Genomic DNA, 27,502 nt, shown 5'->3' with positions numbered 1-27,502 from the left:
TTAATAAGAAAGATCTTAATCCATCCTTTTTAGAACATGTTCTTAATTCCCTTGATTTTAAGCTAGATGTTTTAGACCAGGAGGTTTTATCCCGTGATCTTAACTTAGATGAACTTTTATTTGTTTTTAAAAGTTTTTCTAGTGGGAAGGCCCCTGGGGAAGATGGTTTACCCATCGAATTTTATTTAGCTTTTTGGGATATTTTAAAGGATGATATGGTTTTATTGTATAAAGAAACTTTTATTGTTAATGAACTTCCCCCTTCCTGGAGGAGGGGGATTGTATCATTACTTTTTAAAAAGGGTGAAAAGGATATGCTAAAAAATTGGCGCCCCATCACACTTTTAAATGTCGATTATAAAGTTTTAGCCAAGTTATTAGCTGTCCGTTTTAAACCTTTTATTCATAAATTAATTCACCCAAATCAGGTTTGTGGGGTACCTGGAAGGTCTATAGCTGAATCCCTAAATATTTTAAGAGATGTTTTATGGTATTTTAAGGATAGAAATCAAACTGTAGCAATTTTATCCTTAGACTTTGAAAAAGCCTTTGATAGGGTCTCCCATGAATACCTGTTTTTAGTTCTTAAAAAGATGGCAGTGCCTGAAACGATTTTAAGCCGAATCATGCTTTTATACCGATCCTGTTTTAGTCAAGTCTCTGTTAATGGCTTTTTAACCAGCGGTGTTCCTCTTTTATCAGGTGTCAAACAGGGCTGCCCCCTGTCCCCACTCCTTTTTATTTGCGCAATCGAACCACTGATGGCCCTCCTCAGAAAAGACCGGGTAGTAAGAGGCGTACCGATACCTGGTGGAGGAGGGACCCATCTAAAGGTGTTGGGGTACATGGATGATGTCACCATACTGTGCCCGGACTCTCCATCCATGAGGGGGGCATTGAGGAACACCAGCTATTTCTGCGAGGTCTCTGGTTTTAAGCTAAACACAGATAAATGTGACTGTTTTTATATTGGCTCCTGGGATTCATCCATCACCCCAGGAGTCACAATGCAACAGGATCAAATTAAAGTTTTAGGTATTGTTTTTAACCAGGTCAATGATGGGAGCCCTAACTGGGATTCAGCTATAGCTAAGATGGAGAAGAAGATTTTAATGTGGAATCTTAGAAACCTTACCATGGAGGGGAAGATTTTAATAATAAAGATGGTTTTACTCCCTATTATGCTATACATTGCCATGGTATTTCCTCCATCTATTTTATACATTAAAAAAGTAACTAGAATTGTTTTTTCTTTTTTATGGGGTTCAAAAATGGAGAAATTAAAGCGTGATTTTATGTACAAAAGTAAAGATAATGGCGGGAAAGATGTTCCTAACCTTTTTACTTTCTTTTACATAAAGTATTTCTGTTTCTGTTTTAAAATTATTAAATCCGATGGCATTTTTAGCTGCTTTTTAAGGTACGCTGCGGGCATGGTTTTTAAAAGATGGTTGCGCATCCCTCTGAACGCTCCGGTGCTTCTGTGTCCCCCAAAACATTATGTGGTGTTGGAAAAGACAGTCAGGCTCCTAGGTCTCCAAGATTTGGAGCCTGACATACTGGGGGACCAGAGAAAGGTATCAAAGGTCCTCAGGCGGAGTGAGGTTACCCTGGCAGTGTCCAATTTCACACAGGCAAGATCCAAAAAGGTATGGCGGAACGTGTACGGGAAGTTTCTGGCGAATGTACACAGGGATCTTGCCTGGGCAATCGTCCACCAGTGCCTCCCTACTCGTGAGTTCCAGCACAGGCGAGGACTGGTGGCGAGAGCCAAGTGCCCGAGAGATGGCTGCGGAGTGGACGAAACGGTGCTGCACATATTTTGGAACTGCCCTTTTGCACGGGAGCTTTGGAGGAAGGTAGGCCCACTTTTGAAGTGGGCCTGCGGCCTAAAACATTTTAATCACGAATGTGTCTTTTACGGTCTTTTTAACTGCCCCAATTTTAAACAGCAGATGATCTGCTGGATGATTATTAATTGTTTTAAAAATGCCATCTGGAAAGTTAGGAACATCTTACTTTTTAAACATGATTTTATTGATGTTAAAAACTGTATAAAGCTGGCCCTGAGTGAGATGTACATCTATTACCTAAGAGACAAGAAACAGTTGGGGGCCAGCGAGGCAGCATCCATGTGGTGTCTGCCTCTATGGAACGAAATAACAGTATAATCAGTTTTTATGACATTTGTATAATGTTTTATCCTGCCATTTTTATTTTTTCTCCTTTTATTACTGGTTTTATTATTTGTATTTTAAAACTTTTGTGAACCTTTTATTATTTTGCATTTTAAATTTTGTATGGTTTCTTATTTATTCAATAAAATTTTGTTGAAACCTTATCTGTTCTTATCAGTTTAATATCTGATACGTCCCCTATCTGGGGACCATATATTAAATGGATTTTTGAGAACGGGGGCCGATTTCGAAGCTTGCTTCCGTCGCCCTATGCATTGACCCGATATGGCAGTATCTTCGGGTACAGTGCACCACCCCCTTACAGGGTTAAAAAGAAAGATTCCTACTTTCATTGCTACCTGCTTGCTGGCTAGCCAGCTAGCCAGCCCTGTGGGCCTTGCTGCTGCTGCAGCCAAAAAACAAAAGGTGGTGCTGCTGCTGCTTCTGCTGCTTCTGCTTGTGTCTGGCCCCTGTTGGAGCGTCCAGGCACAGGACTTCTGCTGCTGCTGACTAAATGGCCTCCTTAATTGGATCATTTGAGTAGCCAGCACACCTGTGCAGGTAGGGCATGACATGATAGGCAGCTGCCTTGATAGCGGGTGGGTGCTGAATGTTCCTAATTGACAAAATAAGATTAATGCTTATGAAGAAATATAAAATCTCATCCCTTCCCCAATATCGCGCCACACCCCTACCCCTTAATTCCCTGGTTGAACGTGATGGACATATGTCTTTTTTCGACCGTACTAACTATGTAACTATGTAACATAACATGGGGGGGGGGGGGGGGGGGTCTCCTGGCTGTTCACACAGGTGTGTCATTGCTGTACATTGACCATGCATTGCTTCTGTGGTATTGCAAAGGCAAAGACAAATGCTTCCAGCCATCCATTGCACTAATGGATTGGTCATCAGCTGGCTGTCTATGTCCCGCATCAATATAGACCAAAGTACAGAGGGTTAGGCTATGCTATTGTGCACCTACCTGATGCATCAGAAGGTGCGAGGCCCTTGCTAAATTCTGTGCACAGACTTTGAGATCTATGCTTTAGACTGTATCTAAACCTGCTCCAACATGGACTGACATTCTGGCCTACTTTCAGCCGATGCGACTTGTCTGTCGCTGAACAGTCGCTTTTTATGTATTCAGCACCTATGTATAATGTTGTAAAAATGCTCTAGAAGCTAAAGTCGCAGAAATGTCACACATATTTGGCCTGCAACTTTCTGTGCGACAAATTCAGACAGGAAAAATCAGTATAAATCCTTAGAAAATTATCCCCCAGTGTCTCCATCTGCTGGCGGTATTGAATAAGCATTGCTGCACTGATGGGGTATGCATTAGACGAAAAAAAAGAAGAAAAAGAAGAATAATACGCCCAGAAAAGAGGCGAAAAGGAGAAAAACGTAAAAAAACGTGAAAAAAAAGTAAGAGGAAGAGAAGGGAAAAAAAGGTGGAAATGGGTTTAAAAGTGATTTCGGCGGAGAAATATATATATATATATATATATATATATATATATATATATATGCGCACACACACACATAGATATAAACGTATTCTCCGTTGAGATATTGCAGCCGCTGCTGTGTCCAGGCCCAGGAGCCTTAGCACTGTGCTGTGATGTCACTCAATACCACTGACATCACTAGGTGTAAACAACATCTCTCCTTTGCTGTGTATGTGACTATGGAGCTGTTTGGTGATGTCGTCTATTACGGCCTTCATAGAAGCAACAGGAGATTGTTGCATCCATCTTGAACCCTCAGAACTACAGTGCTATGATGTCACTCACTTCCACAGGCCTTGCAGAGTGTAAACAACAACAACCCAGCTTTGTTGTGTATGTAACCAAAGGGATTTGTGATGTCACCTAGAACCTTCACAGCAGCGACAGCTTTATGAGGAGCATCAGCACTGCTCTGCCTGAGCAGAACCATCACCGCCATAGGTTGTCAAATAACCCGGATTTAACCCACACAGGTAAGTCCAATGGGGTGCAGGCATGTCCTCTATGCTTACAGCTTCCCGTGGGTGTTGGTTTGATACCGTTTGGGGACAGCCAAGGAGGCATCTGCAGGCAACAAAGGTAGGTGTGTGCTTGTGTGTGTGTTTCCTATGCAGATCCTAAGCCCAGTGTCACATGCAAGTAGGAGGAGTAAGAAGGGTTCCTGGCAAATCCGGGTTATGGATTGCATTTAAAAAGGCCCCGTGGGAGTGCAATGGGCCCCTGTCTTGCTGCTTAGCAATAATGGTATGGGTTTAGGTTCTGCTGTGTGTACTGGTGGTTGACTGCCCCCCAGCCCAGAGTGTGCATGGAAAATTGTCTGGCAGCCTCCCTGACAGCAAGCAGTGATAGTGCCCATGAAGGGGACCTTGTTGGGCCCGCCCCTTTCACGGTTATCGCTTCTCGGCCTTTTGGCTAAGATCGGGGTTTATTGCCTCGGTCGGCGCTGAGGGTGCGAGTGAACTGCGCCGCGACTAGCTGCGTAGGTGATCAAGACTGTGGTACTCGTTACCGACAGATTTGGAAAGATGGCTGGATCCAACATGTCTGCAGTGGAGAAGACCGTACGCATCAAGGTGCTAACCACGGATCGTCTAAGAAACAGCATTGAATACATCGGCCATACCATTGTGGAGCGACTGGCAGGATTTTCCTTGAGCGACCTCTTTTGTGTCCAGGAGAACAAGCGCCAAGGTATTTATGACGTGTCCTTCTTATATGATGCTGACTGCCAGAACTTTTATGAGTGCTTAAAACGGAACAGTGGAAGTGAGGTTTTGCGGGATGTGTCCTTTTATCCCCTTTTTGAAATGGGGACAAAGACTTTGTTTATCCACATGTACAATCCGTTTGTTGATGTCTCTATGATTAAGAACTTCTTGAGCATCTATTGTGAGTCTATTGCTGGTGGTACTAAGCAGACAAGCAGCATTGGTGTATTTAATGGCACGTATAAGTTCTTTGTGAAGTTGCGGCTTGATGGAGATTGCATTGGAGGCGTTAAGCACCCTCCGGCGAACTTTACCATTGCTGGTTTCAGAGGTTATCTCTATTACTACGGACAGCCATCTTTCTGTAGAAATTGTCTATTGTTTGGACATGTGAAGGAGGCCTGCCCTGGCAGTAAGAAATGCAGGAACTGTAAGCAACCGGGGCATGAGGCGGGTGCATGTCCACACCCGAGGACCTGTGACCTATGTGGGGAAGCTGGCCATGTGTACAAGAACTGTCCAGTGTTGAAGAGGAGGGAGGAGGAGAGGAGAATGGAAGAGGAAATGGTGGAGAGGAGGAGGGCAGCTGCAGCTGCGGCTGCAGTGGTTCCTGCAAGAGAGAGCGTGATTATTGGAGAGGTACAGAGTCGTGTGGTGGTAGAGGAGCAAGTGAAGGTGGTTGAAGAGCAAGTGGTGGTGGAGGAGGAGCAAATGGCGGTGCAAGTGGAAGAAGGGGAGATTGAGGATGCTCCCAGTCCCCCGGCTGAGGAGTCGCCGCAAATTGAAGAGTGGTCTTCTTCTGAGGGTGAAGACCGTGAGGAGAGACATAGAGAGAGAGAGGATGACTTTGATCTTTTTCGTCCCCCCAAGAAGACGGCCAGGAAGCTTTCTGGTGGACAGATGGAGTCGACGCTGGTGGCTACGGACAATCGGTATCAACCGCTATCTGAGAGCGACATGGATGCGTGCTCTGCGGGAGAAGCTTCTCCCACACCGCTGAGGAAAGCTACCTAAATAACTTTCTTCTTTTCTGTCAAATTCTTCCTTAGGGTTGTTAAGATGGTGGTATGTCTTTTTTAGTCGGTTCTATAAATGTTAGAGTCTTTAGAAGTAAAGTCAGAAGGACAGTAATTTTGGAGGACTTGGCAGGGAAAAAAGCGGACATTATTTGTTTGCAGGAATGTGGGCTAAATGATATTCCGGGGAAGGGAGAATGGGCTTATGGTCCTGCTGTTTGGTCGGTGTCTGGGCATAGCAGGAATGATGGGGTAGGGGTGCTTTTTAAGAGCTTTAAGTTTGAAGTTTGTAGTTATGTGGTAATAGAGGAGGGGAGGTGTATCATGGTGGAGGTTAAGGTGCAGGGGGTTAAATTTAGGTTGATAAATGTGTATGCGCCGGTAAGGAGGGAGGAGCGGGTGGGGTTGTTGGAGGTAATTAAGAGGTTTCTGCCAGGTAAAATACCTTTGGTGTGGGTGGGGGATTTCAACTGTGAAATTGAGGGGAATGTGGATGTATCTGGGAATATTCTTAAAAGTATGGTGTGTGACTTTAAGTTAAAGGATGTGGCTGAAGCGTGTGGAGTGTGTCCTTTGTTAGATACATATTATTCTGATAGTGGAAGTCATAGTTCCAGACTTGATATGTGTTTTGTGTCTAAGGGTGTGTTATGTAAGAATTATATGCAAGAAAAAGTAGGATATTCAGATCATGAGTATGTGTGTTGTGAGTTAGTATTGGATGCAGATTGTGTGAGTGGGAGGGGTGTATGGAAATTAAATGTTAAATTGTTGGAAGTGGAAGGAGTGTATGATAGATATGTTAATAAGTATAGGGGTTGGTGTAAGAAAAAGAATGATTTTCCTGATATATTGTGTTGGTGGGAATGGGTTAAGGGTCAAACAAAAGTTTTCTTTAAAAGAGAGGGATATAAGCGGAATGCTGGGAGGAAGAAGAAGTATGAATGGTTGAATAAAAGATTGGTGTTTCTCAATAAGTTAAAGAAGTATGGCTGGAGTGTGGGTGAGCAGATTGAGGTTGTGAAGAGTGATCTAAAAAATTGGTTGAATGAGAAAGGTAAAGAGTTGATGTATCAAGCAAAACTTGATAAGTTAGAGAAAGATGAGAAATGTTCGAGATATTTCTTTAAAAAAGTTATTGGGAAGAGAGAGGATATGGTAAGAGTGTATGATGATGGCTGTCTGGTTAAAGGTAAAGCTGTGTTGGGAGTGGTTAAAAATTTTTATGAAGAGTTGTATGCGGTAAAAGATTGTGAAGAGGACTTGCAGGATGAAGTGTTGAGAGTGCTTGATAAGAGGGTGGATGGTAGTGAATATGGGACTCTGATGAGAGAGATTGGAGAGGAGGAAGTGAAGAGGACTGTGGATAGTATGTCAAGAAATAAAACGCCTGGAGAGGATGGGTTGCCTGTTGAATTTTATGCTTGGATTTGGGATGTTGTGAAGGATGATTTGGTGGAAGTGTATAGGTATATGTGGAGGAATGAGAGAATGGTGGAAAGTATGAAGAGTGGAGTGGTTGTGTTGATTTATAAGAAAGGTGATGTGAATGATGTGAGGAATTGGAGGCCGATAACTTTGTTGAATGTAGATTATAAGGTGTTTGCTAAAATAATTACAAATAGGATGAGAGATGTGGTTGAGCAGGTGATTGGAGAAGAACAAGTGTGTGGAGTGCCTGGTAGAAGAATAAATGAAAATTTGTGTTTGTTGAGAGATTTGTTATGGGATAGTATGAGTAGGAAACAGGAGGTTAGAGTGATGTCGATAGATTTTGAAAAGGCGTTTGATCGTCTGTCACATAGGTTTTTGTTTAGAGTATTAGTGAGAATGGGATTCCCGGGTGATTTTGTAAATGTTGTAAGGATGCTGTATGATGGAGTATATAGTAAGGTTTTGATAAATGGTTGGATGTCTGAGAAGGTGAAAGTATGTTCTGGTGTAAGGCAGGGTTGTCCGTTGTCCCCTATGGCTTTTATATGTGCTATGGAGCCATTATTAGAGATGTTGCGGCGGGATAAGTGTGTTAAAGGGTTAAAAATTCCAGGGAGTGGTGGGAGAGAAGTCAAAGTTTTGGCCTACATGGATGATGTGTGTATTTTGGGAGAGTCTGTGGCTGTTATGAGAAGGGCAAAGTTACTAGTTGGATTGTTTTGTGGAGCGTCTGGGTTTAAGGTGAATTGGGACAAAAGTGAGTATAAATGTTTTGGTAGTATGCAAGGAAGTGAGGATGTGGGTATGAAGAATATTGAAGGTGGTATTCAGGTTTTAGGTGTTAAAATGGATGAAAGATTGGATGGGAGAGAAAGTTGGGATGATGTGGAGAAGAGAGTGTCCAAAAAATTGAGTCTTTGGAGGTTGAGAGATTTGTCTATGGTTGGGAAAGTGCTGGTTGTGAAAAGTGTAATATTGCCTATTTTATTGTATGTGGCAATAGTGTTTCCGCCAAGTTATATGGTTTTAAGGAAGTTAAAAAGAATTTTGTTTGTGTTTTTTTGGGGTACAAAAGTGGAAAGAGTGAGGAGAGAAGTTGTGATGAAGGATGGTAGTAAGGGTGGAATGGGATTTCCAAATCTAGATGTGTATTTGGGGGTGAATGTGGTGTTTGCGGTTAGAAGGATGATGAGAGGAGAAAAGAATTTTGCATGTATGTTGAGATATTTAGGTGGGCGTGTGTTATGCAAATTAGGTTGGCTGGAGAGAGATTTGAGAGTGCCTTATGCGTTTGTGTGCCCGAGTTGGTATTTGTATGTGGAAAAGTTTTTGGAGAGTTATAGGTTGATTGGTGTGAGAAAGGAGTTGTTTGAAAGTAAGAAGAATGTGTTTGGGTATGTCGCCGCAAGTGAGGTGGAGTGTCCGATTAATATGGTAAGAGGCCAGGATGTGTCTAAGGTGTGGAAGAGTTTAATGACAGATGGAATATCAAATAGACAGAGAGAGATAGGATGGCAGTGTTTGCATGGAGCCCTACCAGTAAGAGAGTTCCAAAGGAATAGAGGAATTGGAAGGAGTGAAATATGTCCGAGGGAAGATTGTAGTGGGGTTGAAAGTGTGATGCATGTGATTTGGAATTGTGACATGGCTCAGAATGTATGGAGAGGGATAGGTCCGTTGTGTAAGGAGTTGACTGGGATAAATAGGTTGTCATATGAGGTTGTGATGTTTGGTCTTAGTATGATTGGAAGAAAGAATGAAAGGGTGTTGTTTGTGTTATTGGCGATTGTGAAGGAAGTCTTGTGGGATGTTAGAAATTTATATGTGTTTAAGAGAAAAGATGTGACTGTGGAAGGAAGTTTAAGAATGATTCTGGAAAGGTTGTACACCGTTTATTTACGTGATAAAAAGAAATTAGGTGAAATAGATGCAGAGGGGATATGGAAATTTTTGAAGTGGAGACATGTTGTAAGGGTGTAATGGTGATGGTATTTGAATTTGTTTTGAATTTGCTTTGAACAAATAAAGAATGACCTAATGATGAGTTAGACTTCACCATGAGTCAAAAATGACGCGTTATCTAAGTGGTGTTTAGTCTAAACCTGAAGGTTTATAAAAAAAAAAAAAAAAAAAAAAAAAAAAAAAATCTGTTCTTATCAGTTTAATATCTGATACGTCCCCTATCTGGGGACCATATATTAAATGGATTTTTGAGAACGGGGGCCGATTTCGAAGCTTGCTTCCGTCGCCCTATGCATTGACCCGATATGGCAGTATCTTCGGGTACAGTGCACCACCCCCTTACAGGGTTAAAAAGAAAGATTCCTACTTTCATTGCTACCTGCTTGCTGGCTAGCCAGCTAGCCAGCCCTGTGGGCCTTGCTGCTGCTGCAGCCAAAAAACAAAAGGTGGTGCTGCTGCTGCTTCTGCTGCTTCTGCTTGTGTCTGGCCCCTGTTGGAGCGTCCAGGCACAGGACTTCTGCTGCTGCTGACTAAATGGCCTCCTTAATTGGATCATTTGAGTAGCCAGCACACCTGTGCAGGTAGGGCATGACATGATAGGCAGCTGCCTTGATAGCGGGTGGGTGCTGAATGTTCCTAATTGACAAAATAAGATTAATGCTTATGAAGAAATATAAAATCTCATCCCTTCCCCAATATCGCGCCACACCCCTACCCCTTAATTCCCTGGTTGAACGTGATGGACATATGTCTTTTTTCGACCGTACTAACTATGTAACTATGTAACATAACATGGGGGGGGGGGGGGGGGGGTCTCCTGGCTGTTCACACAGGTGTGTCATTGCTGTACATTGACCATGCATTGCTTCTGTGGTATTGCAAAGGCAAAGACAAATGCTTCCAGCCATCCATTGCACTAATGGATTGGTCATCAGCTGGCTGTCTATGTCCCGCATCAATATAGACCAAAGTACAGAGGGTTAGGCTATGCTATTGTGCACCTACCTGATGCATCAGAAGGTGCGAGGCCCTTGCTAAATTCTGTGCACAGACTTTGAGATCTATGCTTTAGACTGTATCTAAACCTGCTCCAACATGGACTGACATTCTGGCCTACTTTCAGCCGATGCGACTTGTCTGTCGCTGAACAGTCGCTTTTTATGTATTCAGCACCTATGTATAATGTTGTAAAAATGCTCTAGAAGCTAAAGTCGCAGAAATGTCACACATATTTGGCCTGCAACTTTCTGTGCGACAAATTCAGACAGGAAAAATCAGTATAAATCCTTAGAAAATTATCCCCCAGTGTCTCCATCTGCTGGCGGTATTGAATAAGCATTGCTGCACTGATGGGGTATGCATTAGACGAAAAAAAAGAAGAAAAAGAAGAATAATACGCCCAGAAAAGAGGCGAAAAGGAGAAAAACGTAAAAAAACGTGAAAAAAAAGTAAGAGGAAGAGAAGGGAAAAAAAGGTGGAAATGGGTTTAAAAGTGATTTCGGCGGAGAAATATATATATATATATATATATATATATATATATATATATATATATATATATATATATATATGCGCACACACACACATAGATATAAACGTATTCTCCGTTGAGATATTGCAGCCGCTGCTGTGTCCAGGCCCAGGAGCCTTAGCACTGTGCTGTGATGTCACTCAATACCACTGACATCACTAGGTGTAAACAACATCTCTCCTTTGCTGTGTATGTGACTATGGAGCTGTTTGGTGATGTCGTCTATTACGGCCTTCATAGAAGCAACAGGAGATTGTTGCATCCATCTTGAACCCTCAGAACTACAGTGCTATGATGTCACTCACTTCCACAGGCCTTGCAGAGTGTAAACAACAACAACCCAGCTTTGTTGTGTATGTAACCAAAGGGATTTGTGATGTCACCTAGAACCTTCACAGCAGCGACAGCTTTATGAGGAGCATCAGCACTGCTCTGCCTGAGCAGAACCATCACCGCCATAGGTTGTCAAATAACCCGGATTTAACCCACACAGGTAAGTCCAATGGGGTGCAGGCATGTCCTCTATGCTTACAGCTTCCCGTGGGTGTTGGTTTGATACCGTTTGGGGACAGCCAAGGAGGCATCTGCAGGCAACAAAGGTAGGTGTGTGCTTGTGTGTGTGTTTCCTATGCAGATCCTAAGCCCAGTGTCACATGCAAGTAGGAGGAGTAAGAAGGGTTCCTGGCAAATCCGGGTTATGGATTGCATTTAAAAAGGCCCCGTGGGAGTGCAATGGGCCCCTGTCTTGCTGCTTAGCAATAATGGTATGGGTTTAGGTTCTGCTGTGTGTACTGGTGGTTGACTGCCCCCCAGCCCAGAGTGTGCATGGAAAATTGTCTGGCAGCCTCCCTGACAGCAAGCAGTGATAGTGCCCATGAAGGGGACCTTGTTGGGCCCGCCCCTTTCACGGTTATCGCTTCTCGGCCTTTTGGCTAAGATCAAGTGTAGTATCTGTTCTTATCAGTTTAATATCTGATACGTCCCCTATCTGGGGACCATATATTAAATGGATTTTTGAGAACGGGGGCCGATTTCGAAGCTTGCTTCCGTCGCCCTATGCATTGACCCGATATGGCAGTATCTTCGGGTACAGTGCACCACCCCCTTACAGGGTTAAAAAGAAAGATTCCTACTTTCATTGCTACCTGCTTGCTGGCTAGCCAGCTAGCCAGCCCTGTGGGCCTTGCTGCTGCTGCAGCCAAAAAACAAAAGGTGGTGCTGCTGCTGCTTCTGCTGCTTCTGCTTGTGTCTGGCCCCTGTTGGAGCGTCCAGGCACAGGACTTCTGCTGCTGCTGACTAAATGGCCTCCTTAATTGGATCATTTGAGTAGCCAGCACACCTGTGCAGGTAGGGCATGACATGATAGGCAGCTGCCTTGATAGCGGGTGGGTGCTGAATGTTCCTAATTGACAAAATAAGATTAATGCTTATGAAGAAATATAAAATCTCATCCCTTCCCCAATATCGCGCCACACCCCCTACCCCTTAATTCCCTGGTTGAACGTGATGGACATATGTCTTTTTTCGACCGTACTAACTATGTAACTATGTAACATAACATGGGGGGGGGGGGGGGGGGGGTCTCCTGGCTGTTCACACAGGTGTGTCATTGCTGTACATTGACCATGCATTGCTTCTGTGGTATTGCAAAGGCAAAGACAAATGCTTCCAGCCATCCATTGCACTAATGGATTGGTCATCAGCTGGCTGTCTATGTCCCGCATCAATATAGACCAAAGTACAGAGGGTTAGGCTATGCTATTGTGCACCTACCTGATGCATCAGAAGGTGCGAGGCCCTTGCTAAATTCTGTGCACAGACTTTGAGATCTATGCTTTAGACTGTATCTAAACCTGCTCCAACATGGACTGACATTCTGGCCTACTTTCAGCCGATGCGACTTGTCTGTCGCTGAACAGTCGCTTTTTATGTATTCAGCACCTATGTATAATGTTGTAAAAATGCTCTAGAAGCTAAAGTCGCAGAAATGTCACACATATTTGGCCTGCAACTTTCTGTGCGACAAATTCAGACAGGAAAAATCAGTATAAATCCTTAGAAAATTATCCCCCAGTGTCTCCATCTGCTGGCGGTATTGAATAAGCATTGCTGCACTGATGGGGTATGCATTAGACGAAAAAAAAGAAGAAAAAGAAGAATAATACGCCCAGAAAAGAGGCGAAAAGGAGAAAAACGTAAAAAAACGTGAAAAAAAAGTAAGAGGAAGAGAAGGGAAAAAAAGGTGGAAATGGGTTTAAAAGTGATTTCGGCGGAGAAATATATATATATATATATATATATATATATATATATATATATATATATATATATATATATGCGCACACACACACATAGATATAAACGTATTCTCCGTTGAGATATTGCAGCCGCTGCTGTGTCCAGGCCCAGGAGCCTTAGCACTGTGCTGTGATGTCACTCAATACCACTGACATCACTAGGTGTAAACAACATCTCTCCTTTGCTGTGTATGTGACTATGGAGCTGTTTGGTGATGTCGTCTATTACGGCCTTCATAGAAGCAACAGGAGATTGTTGCATCCATCTTGAACCCTCAGAACTACAGTGCTATGATGTCACTCACTTCCACAGGCCTTGCAGAGTGTAAACAACAACAACCCAGCTTTGTTGTGTATGTAACCAAAGGGATTTGTGATGTCACCTAGAACCTTCACAGCAGCGACAGCTTTATGAGGAGCATCAGCACTGCTCTGCCTGAGCAGAACCATCACCGCCATAGGTTGTCAAATAACCCGGATTTAACCCACACAGGTAAGTCCAATGGGGTGCAGGCATGTCCTCTATGCTTACAGCTTCCCGTGGGTGTTGGTTTGATACCGTTTGGGGACAGCCAAGGAGGCATCTGCAGGCAACAAAGGTAGGTGTGTGCTTGTGTGTGTGTTTCCTATGCAGATCCTAAGCCCAGTGTCACATGCAAGTAGGAGGAGTAAGAAGGGTTCCTGGCAAATCCGGGTTATGGATTGCATTTAAAAAGGCCCCGTGGGAGTGCAATGGGCCCCTGTCTTGCTGCTTAGCAATAATGGTATGGGTTTAGGTTCTGCTGTGTGTACTGGTGGTTGACTGCCCCCCAGCCCAGAGTGTGCATGGAAAATTGTCTGGCAGCCTCCCTGACAGCAAGCAGTGATAGTGCCCATGAAGGGGACCTTGTTGGGCCCGCCCCTTTCACGGTTATCGCTTCTCGGCCTTTTGGCTAAGATCAAGTGTAGTATCTGTTCTTATCAGTTTAATATCTGATACGTCCCCTATCTGGGGACCATATATTAAATGGATTTTTGAGAACGGGGGCCGATTTCGAAGCTTGCTTCCGTCGCCCTATGCATTGACCCGATATGGCAGTATCTTCGGGTACAGTGCACCACCCCCTTACAGGGTTAAAAAGAAAGATTCCTACTTTCATTGCTACCTGCTTGCTGGCTAGCCAGCTAGCCAGCCCTGTGGGCCTTGCTGCTGCTGCAGCCAAAAAACAAAAGGTGGTGCTGCTGCTTCTGCTTCTGCTTGTGTCTGGCCCCTGTTGGAGCGTCCAGGCACAGGACTTCTGCTGCTGCTGACTAAATGGCCTCCTTAATTGGATCATTTGAGTAGCCAGCACACCTGTGCAGGTAGGGCATGACATGATAGGCAGCTGCCTTGATAGCGGGTGGGTGCTGAATGTTCCTAATTGACAAAATAAGATTAATGCTTATGAAGAAATATAAAATCTCATCCCTTCCCCAATATCGCGCCACACCCCTACCCCTTAATTCCCTGGTTGAACGTGATGGACATATGTCTTTTTTCGACCGTACTAACTATGTAACTATGTAACATAACATGGGGGGGGGTCTCCTGGCTGTTCACACAGGTGTGTCATTGCTGTACATTGACCATGCATTGCTTCTGTGGTATTGCAAAGGCAAAGACAAATGCTTCCAGCCATCCATTGCACTAATGGATTGGTCATCAGCTGGCTGTCTATGTCCCGCATCAATATAGACCAAAGTACAGAGGGTTAGGCTATGCTATTGTGCACCTACCTGATGCATCAGAAGGTGCGAGGCCCTTGCTAAATTCTGTGCACAGACTTTGAGATCTATGCTTTAGACTGTATCTAAACCTGCTCCAACATGGACTGACATTCTGGCCTACTTTCAGCCGATGCGACTTGTCTGTCGCTGAACAGTCGCTTTTTATGTATTCAGCACCTATGTATAATGTTGTAAAAATGCTCTAGAAGCTAAAGTCGCAGAAATGTCACACATATTTGGCCTGCAACTTTCTGTGCGACAAATTCAGACAGGAAAAATCAGTATAAATCCTTAGAAAATTATCCCCCAGTGTCTCCATCTGCTGGCGGTATTGAATAAGCATTGCTGCACTGATGGGGTATGCATTAGACGAAAAAAAAGAAGAAAAAGAAGAATAATACGCCCAGAAAAGAGGCGAAAAGGAGAAAAACGTAAAAAAACGTGAAAAAAAAGTAAGAGGAAGAGAAGGGAAAAAAAGGTGGAAATGGGTTTAAAAGTGATTTCGGCGGAGAAATATATATATATATATATATATATATATATATATATATATATATATATATGCGCACACACACACATAGATATAAACGTATTCTCCGTTGAGATATTGCAGCCGCTGCTGTGTCCAGGCCCAGGAGCCTTAGCACTGTGCTGTGATGTCACTCAATACCACTGACATCACTAGGTGTAAACAACATCTCTCCTTTGCTGTGTATGTGACTATGGAGCTGTTTGGTGATGTCGTCTATTACGGCCTTCATAGAAGCAACAGGAGATTGTTGCATCCATCTTGAACCCTCAGAACTACAGTGCTATGATGTCACTCACTTCCACAGGCCTTGCAGAGTGTAAACAACAACAACCCAGCTTTGTTGTGTATGTAACCAAAGGGATTTGTGATGTCACCTAGAACCTTCACAGCAGCGACAGCTTTATGAGGAGCATCAGCACTGCTCTGCCTGAGCAGAACCATCACCGCCATAGGTTGTCAAATAACCCGGATTTAACCCACACAGGTAAGTCCAATGGGGTGCAGGCATGTCCTCTATGCTTACAGCTTCCCGTGGGTGTTGGTTTGATACCGTTTGGGGACAGCCAAGGAGGCATCTGCAGGCAACAAAGGTAGGTGTGTGCTTGTGTGTGTGTTTCCTATGCAGATCCTAAGCCCAGTGTCACATGCAAGTAGGAGGAGTAAGAAGGGTTCCTGGCAAATCCGGGTTATGGATTGCATTTAAAAAGGCCCCGTGGGAGTGCAATGGGCCCCTGTCTTGCTGCTTAGCAATAATGGTATGGGTTTAGGTTCTGCTGTGTGTACTGGTGGTTGACTGCCCCCCAGCCCAGAGTGTGCATGGAAAATTGTCTGGCAGCCTCGCTGACAGCAAGCAGTGATAGTGTCCATGAAGGGGACCTTGTTGGGCCCGCCCCTTTCACGGTTATCGCTTCTCGGCCTTTTGGCTAAGATCGGGGTTTATTGCCTCGGTCGGCGCTGAGGGTGCGAGTGAACTGCGCCGCGACTAGCTGCGTAGGTGATCAAGACTGTGGTACTCGTTACCGACAGATTTGGAAAGATGGCTGGATCCAACATGTCTGCAGTGGAGAAGACCGTACGCATCAAGGTGCTAACCACGGATCGTCTAAGAAACAGCATTGAATACATCGGCCATACCATTGTGGAGCGACTGGCAGGATTTTCCTTGAGCGACCTCTTTTGTGTCCAGGAGAACAAGCGCCAAGGTATTTATGACGTGTCCTTCTTATATGATGCTGACTGCCAGAACTTTTATGAGTGCTTAAAACGGAACAGTGGAAGTGAGGTTTTGCGGGATGTGTCCTTTTATCCCCTTTTTGAAATGGGGACAAAGACTTTGTTTATCCACATGTACAATCCGTTTGTTGATGTCTCTATGATTAAGAACTTCTTGAGCATCTATTGTGAGTCTATTGCTGGTGGTACTAAGCAGACAAGCAGCATTGGTGTATTTAATGGCACGTATAAGTTCTTTGTGAAGTTGCGGCTTGATGGAGATTGCATTGGAGGCGTTAAGCACCCTCCGGCGAACTTTACCATTGCTGGTTTCAGAGGTTATCTCTATTACTACGGACAGCCATCTTTCTGTAGAAATTGTCTATTGTTTGGACATGTGAAGGAGGCCTGCCCTGGCAGTAAGAAATGCAGGAACTGTAAGCAACCGGGGCATGAGGCGGGTGCATGTCCACACCCGAGGACCTGTGACCTATGTGGGGAAGCTGGCCATGTGTACAAGAACTGTCCAGTGTTGAAGAGGAGGGAGGAGGAGAGGAGAATGGAAGAGGAAATGGTGGAGAGGAGGAGGGCAGCTGCAGCTGCGGCTGCAGTGGTTCCTGCAAGAGAGAGCGTGATTATTGGAGAGGTACAGAGTCGTGTGGTGGTAGAGGAGCAAGTGAAGGTGGTTGAAGAGCAAGTGGTGGTGGAGGAGGAGCAAATGGCGGTGCAAGTGGAAGAAGGGGAGATTGAGGATGCTCCCAGTCCCCCGGCTGAGGAGTCGCCGCAAATTGAAGAGTGGTCTTCTTCTGAGGGTGAAGACCGTGAGGAGAGACATAGAGAGAGAGAGGATGACTTTGATCTTTTTCGTCCCCCCAAGAAGACGGCCAGGAAGCTTTCTGGTGGACAGATGGAGTCGACGCTGGTGGCTACGGACAATCGGTATCAACCGCTATCTGAGAGCGACATGGATGCGTGCTCTGCGGGAGAAGCTTCTCCCACACCGCTGAGGAAAGCTACCTAAATAACTTTCTTCTTTTCTGTCAAATTCTTCCTTAGGGTTGTTAAGATGGTGGTATGTCTTTTTTAGTCGGTTCTATAAATGTTAGAGTCTTTAGAAGTAAAGTCAGAAGGACAGTAATTTTGGAGGACTTGGCAGGGAAAAAAGCGGACATTATTTGTTTGCAGGAATGTGGGCTAAATGATATTCCGGGGAAGGGAGAATGGGCTTATGGTCCTGCTGTTTGGTCGGTGTCTGGGCATAGCAGGAATGATGGGGTAGGGGTGCTTTTTAAGAGCTTTAAGTTTGAAGTTTGTAGTTATGTGGTAATAGAGGAGGGGAGGTGTATCATGGTGGAGGTTAAGGTACAGGGGGTTAAATTTAGGTTGATAAATGTGTATGCGCCGGTAAGGAGGGAGGAGCGGGTGGGGTTGTTGGAGGTAATTAAGAGGTTTCTGCCAGGTAAAATACCTTTGGTGTGGGTGGGGGATTTCAACTGTGAAATTGAGGGGAATGTGGATGTATCTGGGAATATTCTTAAAAGTATGGTGTGTGACTTTAAGTTAAAGGATGTGGCTGAAGCGTGTGGAGTGTGTCCTTTGTTAGATACATATTATTCTGATAGTGGAAGTCATAGTTCCAGACTTGATATGTGTTTTGTGTCTAAGGGTGTGTTATGTAAGAATTATATGCAAGAAAAAGTAGGATATTCAGATCATGAGTATGTGTGTTGTGAGTTAGTATTGGATGCAGATTGTGTGAGTGGGAGGGGTGTATGGAAATTAAATGTTAAATTGTTGGAAGTGGAAGGAGTGTATGATAGATATGTTAATAAGTATAGGGGTTGGTGTAAGAAAAAGAATGATTTTCCTGATATATTGTGTTGGTGGGAATGGGTTAAGGGTCAAACAAAAGTTTTCTTTAAAAGAGAGGGATATAAGCGGAATGCTGGGAGGAAGAAGAAGTATGAATGGTTGAATAAAAGATTGGTGTTTCTCAATAAGTTAAAGAAGTATGGCTGGAGTGTGGGTGAGCAGATTGAGGTTGTGAAGAGTGATCTAAAAAATTGGTTGAATGAGAAAGGTAAAGAGTTGATGTATCAAGCAAAACTTGATAAGTTAGAGAAAGATGAGAAATGTTCGAGATATTTCTTTAAAAAAGTTATTGGGAAGAGAGAGGATATGGTAAGAGTGTATGATGATGGCTGTCTGGTTAAAGGTAAAGCTGTGTTGGGAGTGGTTAAAAATTTTTATGAAGAGTTGTATGCGGTAAAAGATTGTGAAGAGGACTTGCAGGATGAAGTGTTGAGAGTGCTTGATAAGAGGGTGGATGGTAGTGAATATGGGACTCTGATGAGAGAGATTGGAGAGGAGGAAGTGAAGAGGACTGTGGATAGTATGTCAAGAAATAAAACGCCTGGAGAGGATGGGTTGCCTGTTGAATTTTATGCTTGGATTTGGGATGTTGTGAAGGATGATTTGGTGGAAGTGTATAGGTATATGTGGAGGAATGAGAGAATGGTGGAAAGTATGAAGAGTGGAGTGGTTGTGTTGATTTATAAGAAAGGTGATGTGAATGATGTGAGGAATTGGAGGCCGATAACTTTGTTGAATGTAGATTATAAGGTGTTTGCTAAAATAATTACAAATAGGATGAGAGATGTGGTTGAGCAGGTGATTGGAGAAGAACAAGTGTGTGGAGTGCCTGGTAGAAGAATAAATGAAAATTTGTGTTTGTTGAGAGATTTGTTATGGGATAGTATGAGTAGGAAACAGGAGGTTAGAGTGATGTCGATAGATTTTGAAAAGGCGTTTGATCGTCTGTCACATAGGTTTTTGTTTAGAGTATTAGTGAGAATGGGATTCCCGGGTGATTTTGTAAATGTTGTAAGGATGCTGTATGATGGAGTATATAGTAAGGTTTTGATAAATGGTTGGATGTCTGAGAAGGTGAAAGTATGTTCTGGTGTAAGGCAGGGTTGTCCGTTGTCCCCTATGGCTTTTATATGTGCTATGGAGCCATTATTAGAGATGTTGCGGCGGGATAAGTGTGTTAAAGGGTTAAAAATTCCAGGGAGTGGTGGGAGAGAAGTCAAAGTTTTGGCCTACATGGATGATGTGTGTATTTTGGGAGAGTCTGTGGCTGTTATGAGAAGGGCAAAGTTACTAGTTGGATTGTTTTGTGGAGCGTCTGGGTTTAAGGTGAATTGGGACAAAAGTGAGTATAAATGTTTTGGTAGTATGCAAGGAAGTGAGGATGTGGGTATGAAGAATATTGAAGGTGGTATTCAGGTTTTAGGTGTTAAAATGGATGAAAGATTGGATGGGAGAGAAAGTTGGGATGATGTGGAGAAGAGAGTGTCCAAAAAATTGAGTCTTTGGAGGTTGAGAGATTTGTCTATGGTTGGGAAAGTGCTGGTTGTGAAAAGTGTAATATTGCCTATTTTATTGTATGTGGCAATAGTGTTTCCGCCAAGTTATATGGTTTTAAGGAAGTTAAAAAGAATTTTGTTTGTGTTTTTTTGGGGTACAAAAGTGGAAAGAGTGAGGAGAGAAGTTGTGATGAAGGATGGTAGTAAGGGTGGAATGGGATTTCCAAATCTAGATGTGTATTTGGGGGTGAATGTGGTGTTTGCGGTTAGAAGGATGATGAGAGGAGAAAAGAATTTTGCATGTATGTTGAGATATTTAGGTGGGCGTGTGTTATGCAAATTAGGTTGGCTGGAGAGAGATTTGAGAGTGCCTTATGCGTTTGTGTGCCCGAGTTGGTATTTGTATGTGGAAAAGTTTTTGGAGAGTTATAGGTTGATTGGTGTGAGAAAGGAGTTGTTTGAAAGTAAGAAGAATGTGTTTGGGTATGTCGCCGCAAGTGAGGTGGAGTGTCCGATTAATATGGTAAGAGGCCAGGATGTGTCTAAGGTGTGGAAGAGTTTAATGACAGATGGAATATCAAATAGACAGAGAGAGATAGGATGGCAGTGTTTGCATGGAGCCCTACCAGTAAGAGAGTTCCAAAGGAATAGAGGAATTGGAAGGAGTGAAATATGTCCGAGGGAAGATTGTAGTGGGGTTGAAAGTGTGATGCATGTGATTTGGAATTGTGACATGGCTCAGAATGTATGGAGAGGGATAGGTCCGTTGTGTAAGGAGTTGACTGGGATAAATAGGTTGTCATATGAGGTTGTGATGTTTGGTCTTAGTATGATTGGAAGAAAGAATGAAAGGGTGTTGTTTGTGTTATTGGCGATTGTGAAGGAAGTCTTGTGGGATGTTAGAAATTTATATGTGTTTAAGAGAAAAGATGTGACTGTGGAAGGAAGTTTAAGAATGATTCTGGAAAGGTTGTACACCGTTTATTTACGTGATAAAAAGAAATTAGGTGAAATAGATGCAGAGGGGATATGGAAATTTTTGAAGTGGAGACATGTTGTAAGGGTGTAATGGTGATGGTATTTGAATTTGTTTTGAATTTGCTTTGAACAAATAAAGAATGACCTAATGATGAGTTAGACTTCACCATGAGTCAAAAATGACGCGTTATCTAAGTGGTGTTTAGTCTAAACCTGAAGGTTTATAAAAAAAAAAAAAAAAAAAAAAAAAAAAAAAATCTGTTCTTATCAGTTTAATATCTGATACGTCCCCTATCTGGGGACCATATATTAAATGGATTTTTGAGAACGGGGGCCGATTTCGAAGCTTGCTTCCGTCGCCCTATGCATTGACCCGATATGGCAGTATCTTCGGGTACAGTGCACCACCCCCTTACAGGGTTAAAAAGAAAGATTCCTACTTTCATTGCTACCTGCTTGCTGGCTAGCCAGCTAGCCAGCCCTGTGGGCCTTGCTGCTGCTGCAGCCAAAAAACAAAAGGTGGTGCTGCTGCTGCTTCTGCTGCTTCTGCTTGTGTCTGGCCCCTGTTGGAGCGTCCAGGCACAGGACTTCTGCTGCTGCTGACTAAATGGCCTCCTTAATTGGATCATTTGAGTAGCCAGCACACCTGTGCAGGTAGGGCATGACATGATAGGCAGCTGCCTTGATAGCGGGTGGGTGCTGAATGTTCCTAATTGACAAAATAAGATTAATGCTTATGAAGAAATATAAAATCTCATCCCTTCCCCAATATCGCGCCACACCCCTACCCCTTAATTCCCTGGTTGAACGTGATGGACATATGTCTTTTTTCGACCGTACTAACTATGTAACTATGTAACATAACATGGGGGGGGGGGGGGGGGGGGGGGTCTCCTGGCTGTTCACACAGGTGTGTCATTGCTGTACATTGACCATGCATTGCTTCTGTGGTATTGCAAAGGCAAAGACAAATGCTTCCAGCCATCCATTGCACTAATGGATTGGTCATCAGCTGGCTGTCTATGTCCCGCATCAATATAGACCAAAGTACAGAGGGTTAGGCTATGCTATTGTGCACCTACCTGATGCATCAGAAGGTGCGAGGCCCTTGCTAAATTCTGTGCACAGACTTTGAGATCTATGCTTTAGACTGTATCTAAACCTGCTCCAACATGGACTGACATTCTGGCCTACTTTCAGCCGATGCGACTTGTCTGTCGCTGAACAGTCGCTTTTTATGTATTCAGCACCTATGTATAATGTTGTAAAAATGCTCTAGAAGCTAAAGTCGCAGAAATGTCACACATATTTGGCCTGCAACTTTCTGTGCGACAAATTCAGACAGGAAAAATCAGTATAAATCCTTAGAAAATTATCCCCCAGTGTCTCCATCTGCTGGCGGTATTGAATAAGCATTGCTGCACTGATGGGGTATGCATTAGACGAAAAAAAAGAAGAAAAAGAAGAATAATACGCCCAGAAAAGAGGCGAAAAGGAGAAAAACGTAAAAAAACGTGAAAAAAAAGTAAGAGGAAGAGAAGGGAAAAAAAGGTGGAAATGGGTTTAAAAGTGATTTCGGCGGAGAAATATATATATATATATATATATATATATATATATATATATATGCGCACACACACACATAGATATAAACGTATTCTCCGTTGAGATATTGCAGCCGCTGCTGTGTCCAGGCCCAGGAGCCTTAGCACTGTGCTGTGATGTCACTCAATACCACTGACATCACTAGGTGTAAACAACATCTCTCCTTTGCTGTGTATGTGACTATGGAGCTGTTTGGTGATGTCGTCTATTACGGCCTTCATAGAAGCAACAGGAGATTGTTGCATCCATCTTGAACCCTCAGAACTACAGTGCTATGATGTCACTCACTTCCACAGGCCTTGCAGAGTGTAAACAACAACAACCCAGCTTTGTTGTGTATGTAACCAAAGGGATTTGTGATGTCACCTAGAACCTTCACAGCAGCGACAGCTTTATGAGGAGCATCAGCACTGCTCTGCCTGAGCAGAACCATCACCGCCATAGGTTGTCAAATAACCCGGATTTAACCCACACAGGTAAGTCCAATGGGGTGCAGGCATGTCCTCTATGCTTACAGCTTCCCGTGGGTGTTGGTTTGATACCGTTTGGGGACAGCCAAGGAGGCATCTGCAGGCAACAAAGGTAGGTGTGTGCTTGTGTGTGTGTTTCCTATGCAGATCCTAAGCCCAGTGTCACATGCAAGTAGGAGGAGTAAGAAGGGTTCCTGGCAAATCCGGGTTATGGATTGCATTTAAAAAGGCCCCGTGGGAGTGCAATGGGCCCCTGTCTTGCTGCTTAGCAATAATGGTATGGGTTTAGGTTCTGCTGTGTGTACTGGTGGTTGACTGCCCCCCAGCCCAGAGTGTGCATGGAAAATTGTCTGGCAGCCTCCCTGACAGCAAGCAGTGATAGTGCCCATGAAGGGGACCTTGTTGGGCCCGCCCCTTTCACGGTTATCGCTTCTCGGCCTTTTGGCTAAGATCAAGTGTAGTATCTGTTCTTATCAGTTTAATATCTGATACGTCCCCTATCTGGGGACCATATATTAAATGGATTTTTGAGAACGGGGGCCGATTTCGAAGCTTGCTTCCGTCGCCCTATGCATTGACCCGATATGGCAGTATCTTCGGGTACAGTGCACCACCCCCTTACAGGGTTAAAAAGAAAGATTCCTACTTTCATTGCTACCTGCTTGCTGGCTAGCCAGCTAGCCAGCCCTGTGGGCCTTGCTGCTGCTGCAGCCAAAAAACAAAAGGTGGTGCTGCTGCTGCTTCTGCTGCTTCTGCTTGTGTCTGGCCCCTGTTGGAGCGTCCAGGCACAGGACTTCTGCTGCTGCTGACTAAATGGCCTCCTTAATTGGATCATTTGAGTAGCCAGCACACCTGTGCAGGTAGGGCATGACATGATAGGCAGCTGCCTTGATAGCGGGTGGGTGCTGAATGTTCCTAATTGACAAAATAAGATTAATGCTTATGAAGAAATATAAAATCTCATCCCTTCCCCAATATCGCGCCACACCCCTACCCCTTAATTCCCTGGTTGAACGTGATGGACATATGTCTTTTTTCGACCGTACTAACTATGTAACTATGTAACATAACATGGGGGGGGGTCTCCTGGCTGTTCACACAGGTGTGTCATTGCTGTACATTGACCATGCATTGCTTCTGTGGTATTGCAAAGGCAAAGACAAATGCTTCCAGCCATCCATTGCACTAATGGATTGGTCATCAGCTGGCTGTCTATGTCCCGCATCAATATAGACCAAAGTACAGAGGGTTAGGCTATGCTATTGTGCACCTACCTGATGCATCAGAAGGTGCGAGGCCCTTGCTAAATTCTGTGCACAGACTTTGAGATCTATGCTTTAGACTGTATCTAAACCTGCTCCAACATGGACTGACATTCTGGCCTACTTTCAGCCGATGCGACTTGTCTGTCGCTGAACAGTCGCTTTTTATGTATTCAGCACCTATGTATAATGTTGTAAAAATGCTCTAGAAGCTAAAGTCGCAGAAATGTCACACATATTTGGCCTGCAACTTTCTGTGCGACAAATTCAGACAGGAAAAATCAGTATAAATCCTTAGAAAATTATCCCCCAGTGTCTCCATCTGCTGGCGGTATTGAATAAGCATTGCTGCACTGATGGGGTATGCATTAGACGAAAAAAAAGAAGAAAAAGAAGAATAATACGCCCAGAAAAGAGGCGAAAAGGAGAAAAACGTAAAAAAACGTGAAAAAAAAGTAAGAGGAAGAGAAGGGAAAAAAAGGTGGAAATGGGTTTAAAAGTGATTTCGGCGGAGAATATATATATATATATATATATATATATATATATATATATATATATATATATATGCGCACACACACACATAGATATAAACGTATTCTCCGTTGAGATATTGCAGCCGCTGCTGTGTCCAGGCCCAGGAGCCTTAGCACTGTGCTGTGATGTCACTCAATACCACTGACATCACTAGGTGTAAACAACATCTCTCCTTTGCTGTGTATGTGACTATGGAGCTGTTTGGTGATGTCGTCTATTACGGCCTTCATAGAAGCAACAGGAGATTGTTGCATCCATCTTGAACCCTCAGAACTACAGTGCTATGATGTCACTCACTTCCACAGGCCTTGCAGAGTGTAAACAACAACAACCCAGCTTTGTTGTGTATGTAACCAAAGGGATTTGTGATGTCACCTAGAACCTTCACAGCAGCGACAGCTTTATGAGGAGCATCAGCACTGCTCTGCCTGAGCAGAACCATCACCGCCATAGGTTGTCAAATAACCCGGATTTAACCCACACAGGTAAGTCCAATGGGGTGCAGGCATGTCCTCTATGCTTACAGCTTCCCGTGGGTGTTGGTTTGATACCGTTTGGGGACAGCCAAGGAGGCATCTGCAGGCAACAAAGGTAGGTGTGTGCTTGTGTGTGTGTTTCCTATGCAGATCCTAAGCCCAGTGTCACATGCAAGTAGGAGGAGTAAGAAGGGTTCCTGGCAAATCCGGGTTATGGATTGCATTTAAAAAGGCCCCGTGGGAGTGCAATGGGCCCCTGTCTTGCTGCTTAGCAATAATGGTATGGGTTTAGGTTCTGCTGTGTGTACTGGTGGTTGACTGCCCCCCAGCCCAGAGTGTGCATGGAAAATTGTCTGGCAGCCTCCCTGACAGCAAGCAGTGATAGTGCCCATGAAGGGGACCTTGTTGGGCCCGCCCCTTTCACGGTTATCGCTTCTCGGCCTTTTGGCTAAGATCAAGTGTAGTATCTGTTCTTATCAGTTTAATATCTGTTACGTCCCCTATCTGGGGACCATATATTAAATGGATTTTTGAGAACGGGGGCCGATTTCGAAGCTTGCTTCCGTCGCCCTATGCATTGACCCGATATGGCAGTATCTTCGGGTACAGTGCACCACCCCCTTACAGGGTTAAAAAGAAAGATTCCTACTTTCATTGCTACCTGCTTGCTGGCTAGCCAGCTAGCCAGCCCTGTGGGCCTTGCTGCTGCTGCAGCCAAAAAACAAAAGGTGGTGCTGCTGCTGCTGCTTCTGCTGCTTCTGCTTGTGTCTGGCCCCTGTTGGAGCGTCCAGGCACAGGACTTCTGCTGCTGCTGACTAAATGGCCTCCTTAATTGGATCATTTGAGTAGCCAGCACACCTGTGCAGGTAGGGCATGACATGATAGGCAGCTGCCTTGATAGCGGGTGGGTGCTGAATGTTCCTAATTGACAAAATAAGATTAATGCTTATGAAGAAATATAAAATCTCATCCCTTCCCCAATATCGCGCCACACCCCTACCCCTTAATTCCCTGGTTGAACGTGATGGACATATGTCTTTTTTCGACCGTACTAACTATGTAACTATGTAACATAACATGGGGGGGGGGGGGGGGGGGGGTCTCCTGGCTGTTCACACAGGTGTGTCATTGCTGTACATTGACCATGCATTGCTTCTGTGGTATTGCAAAGGCAAAGACAAATGCTTCCAGCCATCCATTGCACTAATGGATTGGTCATCAGCTGGCTGTCTATGTCCCGCATCAATATAGACCAAAGTACAGAGGGTTAGGCTATGCTATTGTGCACCTACCTGATGCATCAGAAGGTGCGAGGCCCTTGCTAAATTCTGTGCACAGACTTTGAGATCTATGCTTTAGACTGTATCTAAACCTGCTCCAACATGGACTGACATTCTGGCCTACTTTCAGCCGATGCGACTTGTCTGTCGCTGAACAGTCGCTTTTTATGTATTCAGCACCTATGTATAATGTTGTAAAAATGCTCTAGAAGCTAAAGTCGCAGAAATGTCACACATATTTGGCCTGCAACTTTCTGTGCGACAAATTCAGACAGGAAAAATCAGTATAAATCCTTAGAAAATTATCCCCCAGTGTCTCCATCTGCTGGCGGTATTGAATAAGCATTGCTGCACTGATGGGGTATGCATTAGACGAAAAAAAAGAAGAAAAAGAAGAATAATACGCCCAGAAAAGAGGCGAAAAGGAGAAAAACGTAAAAAAACGTGAAAAAAAAGTAAGAGGAAGAGAAGGGAAAAAAAGGTGGAAATGGGTTTAAAAGTGATTTCGGCGGAGAAATATATATATATATATATATATATATATATATATATATATATATATGCGCACACACACACATAGATATAAACGTATTCTCCGTTGAGATATTGCAGCCGCTGCTGTGTCCAGGCCCAGGAGCCTTAGCACTGTGCTGTGATGTCACTCAATACCACTGACATCACTAGGTGTAAACAACATCTCTCCTTTGCTGTGTATGTGACTATGGAGCTGTTTGGTGATGTCGTCTATTACGGCCTTCATAGAAGCAACAGGAGATTGTTGCATCCATCTTGAACCCTCAGAACTACAGTGCTATGATGTCACTCACTTCCACAGGCCTTGCAGAGTGTAAACAACAACAACCCAGCTTTGTTGTGTATGTAACCAAAGGGATTTGTGAT

The 27,502-nt window shown here is 43.9% G+C and overlaps 7 non-coding genes across 7 annotated transcripts; all 7 read left to right on the top strand.

Annotated features, from left to right (window-relative positions):
* The first annotated feature begins 2,308 nt into the window (after nucleotides 1-2,308).
* LOC130321041 (U2 spliceosomal RNA) lies at nucleotides 2,309-2,494 on the top strand. Its single transcript, XR_008866842.1, has one exon. It is a non-coding gene; the product is annotated as a U2 spliceosomal RNA (small nuclear RNA).
* Nucleotides 2,495-9,451: 6,957 nt separating this feature from the next.
* Nucleotides 9,452-9,645, top strand: LOC130321062 (U2 spliceosomal RNA). The gene has a single exon (XR_008866857.1). It is a non-coding gene; the product is annotated as a U2 spliceosomal RNA (small nuclear RNA).
* Nucleotides 9,646-11,751: 2,106 nt separating this feature from the next.
* Nucleotides 11,752-11,942, top strand: LOC130320968 (U2 spliceosomal RNA). The gene has a single exon (XR_008866776.1). It is a non-coding gene; the product is annotated as a U2 spliceosomal RNA (small nuclear RNA).
* A 2,106-nt stretch (nucleotides 11,943-14,048) lies between these two features.
* Nucleotides 14,049-14,239, top strand: LOC130320965 (U2 spliceosomal RNA). The gene has a single exon (XR_008866774.1). It is a non-coding gene; the product is annotated as a U2 spliceosomal RNA (small nuclear RNA).
* Nucleotides 14,240-21,188: 6,949 nt separating this feature from the next.
* On the top strand, nucleotides 21,189-21,382 carry LOC130321060 (U2 spliceosomal RNA). Its single transcript, XR_008866856.1, has one exon. It is a non-coding gene; the product is annotated as a U2 spliceosomal RNA (small nuclear RNA).
* Nucleotides 21,383-23,472: 2,090 nt separating this feature from the next.
* Nucleotides 23,473-23,663, top strand: LOC130320964 (U2 spliceosomal RNA). The gene has a single exon (XR_008866773.1). It is a non-coding gene; the product is annotated as a U2 spliceosomal RNA (small nuclear RNA).
* Nucleotides 23,664-25,750: 2,087 nt separating this feature from the next.
* On the top strand, nucleotides 25,751-25,941 carry LOC130321028 (U2 spliceosomal RNA). The gene has a single exon (XR_008866832.1). It is a non-coding gene; the product is annotated as a U2 spliceosomal RNA (small nuclear RNA).
* Nucleotides 25,942-27,502: the final 1,561 nt, after the last annotated feature.

The sequence above is a fragment of the Hyla sarda genome, unplaced genomic scaffold (assembly GCF_029499605.1).
Source record: "Hyla sarda isolate aHylSar1 unplaced genomic scaffold, aHylSar1.hap1 scaffold_223, whole genome shotgun sequence".
Classification (NCBI taxonomy): domain Eukaryota; kingdom Metazoa; phylum Chordata; class Amphibia; order Anura; family Hylidae; genus Hyla; species Hyla sarda.
This window is presented reverse-complemented; position numbering and strand designations above follow the sequence as displayed.